The following is a 7,831-nucleotide window of genomic DNA, read 5'->3' on the forward strand; positions in this document are numbered from 1 at the left end:
GCTCAGCTGTTTTCCCTTCTGCGGCCCGTCTTTGTGGACGGAGGTTCTTAGCAGCCCCCGCCAGGCTGGCTCAGCTCCTATAACCAGTCCCTCGGTTGGAGTTGGGCACCACCCACCTTCGTCCAGCCCTCCAATTTCTCCAGGGGGCCTTGTGCGAGGGGAGGGACCTTCCCCCGGCACCTCTGCTGACGTCCGCGGGCTTACCGACGGGGGAAGCCGCACCGCCGCACCCTCGACCGCCAGGCACACAGCTGCCTCCGCGTCCACTCCTCGGGGCCGCCAATCACTCACTGCTCTGCTCGGGCTCCAGCCACGTTGCCCGCACACTCCAGCCTCCCCAGCCGCACCGGTTCCGACCGCAGCACCTCCACGCTCCCCAGCCATGTCGGGGGCGGGTCCATGCCAGTCTCCGGCTGCAAGCACTGGAGCCCCGGTTGGCCAGGCCGGCTCCACCCGACTCAGTTCTCTTTGGGGGGGTTGGTCGTCTGCGGCGCCCGATAAGCAATTTCGCGCCTCGTATACACCCCCGGACCTCCAGGTAGGCTCAGGCTCATTCTGTGGCATGCCCCAGGCTGGATAGTTGATAGTTGTTGTTAAAGTGCCGTCTTTCTTTGATCTTTCTTTCGGCTTCTCGGCGCCCAGCAGCGTCGAATGCAGTCGCTATGCCACCATCTTAGGTGGAGTCTTTGACCTTCTTGACTTCACTGCCACTGTCACAACTTTTTTGCCTCAGGAGGGGCCTTCTGTTCCTCCTCCTGTCCGTGAAGGAATCTGCCCAGGCGCTGCTGGTTAAGTTATCTCACGGAGATGGTCTGAGGGGCTCTGACTGCTAAACCTGCCGCTGCCGCCGGCGCCGGTAAATGCTCCTCACTTCTCTTCTTTACTTGTCTGCATGCTTGTTGGGAGCGAGTCTTGTTCAAGACATGACAGGAAGTCCTGAGATTTCCACACCTATCAAACACATCTCTTCGAAGTCGCCTCCTCCACAAAGATTTGATCCTTACAGCTATCTTACAAGTCGAGTTAGCCTGAAAATGTGACTGGCCAAAAGGCATCACAAGCTCTTCCAGGCCTACTGTGGGTTTGAACTGAGACCCACCAAGCCACTACCCGACACTCTGGCTCCTGAACTTAACTGACCCACATCATGGATGAGGGCAAAGTCGGTTCGGTTCACTCATGGGAATCAGACGTGGGCTGAGGTGCAAATCTCAAGCTTCTGGAAGAGGATTTACTTTGAACATTCTATACAATTGAAAAAAGACATGCCCCACTAACCTCTGACACATTTATTGAAGCCCAACTCAGTAAGAAAACCTCCAGAAAGCACATTATTATAACTATTTAGCGTATGGCAGATTTACACACAGGAAGCATATCATAATATAAAACATGTAATTAAGTTGATACAATGGGTATGCAGACCAATTGGGCAATCCCCCTAAATACGAAAATCCGAATATTTCAATCCACTCAATCACAGCTGGGGAGAGTTCAAAGAGCCCACAAAGCACAGACAGACAGACAGAACAAAGTCGAATAAATAATAGCTTTAATGAGCTGTGACTCTTTCTCAGTTGTGTTTTGTTTTCTCTGATTCAAAAAGAAACACTTAATCTACGGTTGCCAATTGCTTGGGGGGGGGAACTGTGCGGTCCCTTTAACAGAGGCTTTACGGGATGTTATTTATCATTTCAGATACTCATTTCGACACATATTAAGCCTCTGGGAATGAGGGAGGATTTTTTTTCCACTTTTGGCCTGTTACCAACTCTAATTCTGAGGAGGAAGACATGGGGAGAGGACGCCTTGGCCCAGGGCTCAGCCCAGGTCATTCCCAGCACATGCAAAAGTGGTGGCAGTGGTGGTGTTCAGAGGAGGAGGAGGGAATCCTACTTCTCCCTCCTGATTCTCTCTATGAGAATCTGGGGGTGGGGTGGGAAGGACAACTTAGATTGGGGAATTCGTTGGGTTAAGGGACACAGACTTTCCCTTTCAACCCCAAAATCCTACTGCCAGAATGCTTCGGGTTTCAAAGTGGTGAGACCCCCAACGAGATCACAGCAGGCTGGACTAGGGAGGGATTAGGGTTGAGAAATGCCTCTCTAGAATTGCTTGTCAGATAAAAATATTTGTGAATTTAGGATGCCAGCTGGTCACACAATGGTTATACCGGTAGGAGAGAGGCTGTAGATGTCCGTTAGCCTCTCGTCTATTCCTTTATACAATTTGGGTAAGGAACTGTTTTTGCCAGTTTTAAAGATGCCAGACTCAGAATGGCAGATAACCTGACGTAGCAAGTTTGACAGAGGAGAGGAAAAACTAAAAAGGCCTTTATGTAACTATGTTCGCAGCCTTTCTGAGCCTCCAGCGCCACTCAAAAGGCGATTTGGCTGCTGCATAAATGAGTTTGCTCTGGAGCCAGCCTTCCCGAGCTGAGACAAAAATGTGTGAGCCGGAGGCTAAAAAACTGTGAGCTAGGTCACACCAACTCAGCTTAGAGGGAACACTGCTCCCCTCTGTGGCTTCTCTGATGCTGTTGAAGAGTGCCACTCTGACTAAATCTCTTTCCACACTCTAAGCACTCAAAAGGTTTCTCCCCACTGTGTGGGTTCTTCAATGCTGTTGAAGAGTGCCACTGTGACTAAATCTCTTTCAACACTCTGAGCACTCAAAAGGTTTCTCCCCTGTGTGGGTTCTCTGATGCAGTTGAAGATGTCCACTCCGACTGAATCTCTTTCCACACTCTGAGCATTCAAAAGGTTTCTCCCCTGTGTGGGTTCTTCGATGCTTTTGAAGACTGCCACTGTGACTAAATCTCTTTCCACACTCTGAGCATCCAAAAGGTTTGTCCCCTGTGTGGGTTTTTTGATGGCGTTTAAGATTGCTACTGTGACTAAATCTATTTCCACACTCTGAGCACTCAATAGGTTTCTCCCCTTTGTGGGTTCTCTGATGCTTTTGAAGACTGAGACTCTGACTGAATCTCTTTCCACACTCTTTTTTTTTATCCCCTGAGAACAGGGTAGCTTTATTACCTTTTTGTTACACCTATACACTACAGAAAGGAAAAAAGGGAAGGGAAAAGTCACCTCAGGATAAAGGACAGCAAATAAAAAACCCACACTATAACTAAGAACCCAAGAGGGTTCTTTAACAGTTAGTATTCTGTTAGTATTCAAAACATAACAGTTAGTATTCTGTTAGTATTCAAAACATATAACTTTTCGTTTATGTCAATGAAATCAGAAGTTAGTATGTCCGTGTTAGTATTATCACCATCATCTTCTGTGTGCACTCAGAGTTCTTTCATCTTCATCATCTTCGGTTGCAAATCTGATGTTTATAAAGAGTTACTTAGGTCTTCTAAGCCGCAAATCATAAGTCTCTTTGGCCTCGCCACTTTTTGCTCTTTGGTCTTCGTCCCTGTTTTCTACGATATCTGCTCCGCCATCTCCTTCCAGCTTTTCTTCTTTCGCTCCAAAAAACCACTTCAACCATTCTTCTGCTTTTAAAACTGAGTCAATTTTTTCCCTTTTATCTCTGTACTTGAACACGACCCCTTCCGGGAAATTCCAGGAATATGGAATTTGATTGATCTGCAAAGTTGAAATCAGCTCCTTATACGCTTTCCTTTTCTCACGAACTTCAAACGGAGTATCTTTTAAAACCTTGATGGTTGTAGTTCCCAACTGCAGGGGATTAGCTGTTGTTGCTTTAAGGATATCATCCCTCGTCTGTCTTCGGAGAAACTTGACGACAATTTCACCCGGCAGGTTGTTCCGTTTAATATATTTTGAATATGTTAGATAGATCACTTCAATCTCTGCTTCTGCTTCTTCCGATGAGCCACCTATCGCCGGTGCGATAAACTCTGCCATCATCTTTTTCAAGTTTTCTTCTTGCGATTCAGCTATCCCCTGAAACCTGAGTGTCTTATTTGCTTTTTCCATTTGCTAGTTCAGCAATCTGCGTTCCTGAAAATCCTGTCTCTGTTCAAGCAGACCAATTTTCTTTTTGACTTTCTTGGTATCGTGCACTGTCTCTTTAAGTTTTTCGTCTGTTTGGATCGACTTTTTAACCAGCTCGGCAATCTGCTGTTTTTGCTTTGCTAGGCTCTGGTTGGATGCGGTCATCTGTTGGTTAATACCATCGAGATTGTCGTTAATTGGCTTGAGCAGCTCTGTTAGCATAGAGCACAGATCTCCTGCCTCCTCGCTTCTCGGACTTTGACCGCCCCGCCCAACTCTGCCTACTTTTCCCCTCGCACCGGCCATTATCCACTTTGTTTACAATAGAAGACCTTCTTCACTCTTCTTCGAAAAGGCGCTCAACTTTTTCTGCAAACGCAGCTAAGTCTCTTGCACACTCGAACGATCCTCTTCTCTCCTCCCCCCCTCTGTTTTCTTAACACAGTTCAGTTTGTTTACGCCTGGAAGTCCCTCCCGATGCCGCTTTCAGATGGTGGTGGGGGGGAGAAACTCACTTTAAAAACTTCTTCGCTTGACTCATTCTCCGATTCCTTGACGGTCTGCACCCAGACCTCTTGTAGCTTCGTTAAAATCACTGATCCTCACTGCTTGTCCCGGCCGGCATCAGCTGAGCTCAGTAAAAACCGAGCCTCTCAGGGGGCGGACCGATTGGGGCAAAGGAGCGCCTCAATTCTCCGGCATTGCGCCATCGAAGAGATCGCTCCCCCAGCGCCCGCGGCTTGGAGCCTTTCACTAAGGCTCACCTGAGGGTGCCACTCCAACCCCACTTGAGCGTGGAATGCTTCCCCAGCAGTAGGAGAGAGCGTCCGCCATCGCCGAGCCAAAAACCGGAAGCCTTATTGAAGATGGCAACTCAAACTGAACCTCTTTCCACATACTTATTGAAAAGGGTTTTCCCTCTGTGGGTTCTCTGATGCTGCTGCTGATGGATAGTCCTAGCTAGCATTCAAAAGGTTTCTCCCCTGTGTGGGTTCTCTGATGCCGCTGAAGATGGCCACTCTGACTGAATCTCTTTCCACACACTGAGCATTCAAAAGGTTTTTCCCCTGTGTGTTTTCTTTGGTGCTGCTGAACTTTGAACCTGCGACTGAATCTCTTTCCACACTCTGAGCATTCAAAAGGTTTCTCCCCTGTGTGGGATCTTTGATGTTTTTGAAGACTGCGACTCTCACCGAATCTCTTTTCGCACTCTTGAGCACTCAAAAGATTTCAACGCTGTGTGGGTTCTTCGATGCTGTTGAAGACTGCCACTGTCACTGAATCTCTTTCCACACTCTGAGCACTCAGAAGGTTTCTCCCCTGTGTGGGTTCTTCGATGCTTTTGAAGATTGCCTCTCTGACTGAATCTCTTTCCACACTCTGAGCACTCAAAAGGTTTCTCCCCTGTGTGGGTTCTCTGATGCCGTTGAAGAGTTCCACTGTCACTGAATCTCTTTCCACACTCTGAGCATCCAAAAGGTTTGTCACCTGTGTGGGTTTTTTGATGGCGTTGAAGATTGCTCCTGTCACTGAATCTATTTCCACACTCTGAGCACTCAAAAGGTTTCTCCCCTGTGTGGGTTCTCTGATGCTTTTGAAGACTGAAACTCTGACTGAATCTCTTTCCACACTCTGAGCATTCAAAAGGTTTCTCCCTTGTGTGGGATCTTTGATGCTTTTGAAGACTGCAACTGTCACTGAGTCTCTTTCCGCACTCTGAGCACTCAGAAGGTTTCTCCCCCTTCGATGCTTTTGAAGATTGCCTCTCTGACTGAATCTCTTTCCACACTCTAAGCATTCAAAAGGTTTCTCCCCTGTGTGGGTTCTTCGATGCTTTTGAAGATTTCCTCTCTGACTGAATCTCTTTCCACACTCTGAGCATTCAAAAGGTTTCTCCCCTGTGTGGGTTCTTCGATGCTTTTGAAGACTGCCACTGTGACTAAATCTCTTTCCACACTCTGAGCACTCAAAAGGTTTCTCCCCTGTGTGGGTTCTCTGATGCTGTTGAAGGTGGCCACTCTGACTGAATCTCTTTCCACACTCTGAGCATTCAAAAGGTTTCTCCCTTGTGTGGGATCTTCGATGCTTTTGAAGACTGCGACTGTCACCGAGTCTCTTTCCGCACTCTGAGCACTCAAAATATTTCTCCCCTGTGTGGGTTCTCTGATGCTGCTGAAGAGTGCCACTCTGACTGAATCTCTTTCCACACTCTGAGCATTCAAAAGGTTTCTCCCTTGTGTGGGATCTTCGATGCTTTTGAAGACTGCGACTGTCACCGAGTCTCTTTCCGCACTCTGAGCACTCAAAATATTTCTCCCCTGTGTGGGTTCTCTGATGCTGCTGAAGAGTGCCACTCTGACTGAATCTCTTTCCACACTCTGAGCATTCAAAAGGTTTCTCCCTTGTGTGGGATCTTCGATGCTTTTGAAGACTGCGACTGTCACCGAGTCTCTTTCCGCACTCTGAGCACTCAAAATATTTCTCCCCTGTGTGGGTTCTCTGATGCTGCTGAAGAGTGCCACTCTGACTGAATCTCTTTCCACACTCTGAGCATTCAAAAGGTTTCTCCCTTGTGTGGGATCTTCGATGCTTTTGAAGACTGCGACTGTCACCGAGTCTCTTTCCGCACTCTGAGCACTCAAAATATTTCTCCCCTGTGTGGGTTCTCTGATGCTGCTGAAGAGTGCCACTCTGACTGAATCTCTTTCCACACTCTGAGCATTCAAAAGGTTTCTCCCCTGTGTGGGTTCTCTGATGCTGCTGAAGAGTGCCACTCTGACTGAATCTCTTTCCACACTCTGAGCATTGAAAAGGTTTCTCTCCTGTGTGAGCTCTCTGATGCTGCTGAAGATGGCTACTGCTACTGAATCTATTTCCACACTCTGAGCGGTCAAAATTTTCCTCCCCACTGTGGGTTCTCTGATGCTGCTGAAGATGGCTTCTCAAACTGAATCGCTTTCCACAGTCTAAGCACTCAAAAGGTTTCTCCGTTGTGTGGTTTCTCTGATGCTGTTGAGGATTGGCACTCTGACTGATTCTTTTTCTGCACACTAAACATTTGAAAGATTTCTTCCCTGTTTGGGTTGTCAGATGCTTTTGAAGTTTCCCACTCACAGTGCATCTCTTTCCACACTCTGAACATTCAAAAGGTTTCTCCGCTCTGTGGGTTCTCTGACGGCATTTAAGATTCCCACTCACAACGAGGCTTTTTCCACACCAGATAGATTTGCTTTCCTTCATTATCCTGTGCTTTGGAATGTGTACATTATGCTGTCTTCCATGTCTCTTCTCAACCATATGAACGCCTTTCTTTCCCATCGGTCTGCCTTGATTCCTGATGTTTTCTTTAAAATCTTCATTTTTAACTTTTTCTGGCATTTGCTGATGAAGTTCTGCATCCTCCTCATTCCTCTGATCATCCTCTGCTGGAAAAAATAGAGTGATCCTGTTAGCACTTGGGAGGACCGGAAGGGTCCAAATGAATCTATGTGACTGCAGTAGATAAGGACTGACGGCCCTTTGGCCTTGTCCAGCTTGGCTGATCTTAACCACCCCTCCATTTTTACCCAGAATATCTAATGATTAAGGATACCTCACCCCCTCGAGTGCCACAGCTGAGGTCTTGCCCACAAGGACATTCTGAGCCGTCAGATTTCAGGCCCTCCCTTCTTTCCCAGAGGGCTGCATGACTGTACGAAATGTTGCTCAGAAGTGAATCAGCAATCCCCCAAGGCACTTCCTTGCCTTTTCCTTGTCTTTCTGTAGCTGAACTGCAGCAACATTGCTGTTTAGTGATGTTTTATTTTAAAATAGTGATGTTTTATTTTAAAATCGGAGGGGAAGGGAAAGGAGATTGTAAG

At 47.4% G+C, this 7,831-nt stretch overlaps 1 pseudogene; it reads right to left on the minus strand.

The window, feature by feature from the left end:
* Positions 1-2,518: 2,518 nt before the first annotated feature.
* LOC107120226 lies at positions 2,519-7,211 on the minus strand (annotated as a pseudogene).
* Positions 7,212-7,831: the final 620 nt, after the last annotated feature.

Source organism: Gekko japonicus, unplaced genomic scaffold (genome assembly GCF_001447785.1).
Source record: "Gekko japonicus isolate JY-2015 unplaced genomic scaffold, Gekko_japonicus_V1.1 scaffold8750, whole genome shotgun sequence".
In the NCBI taxonomy this organism is placed as follows: Eukaryota; Metazoa; Chordata; class Lepidosauria; order Squamata; family Gekkonidae; genus Gekko; species Gekko japonicus.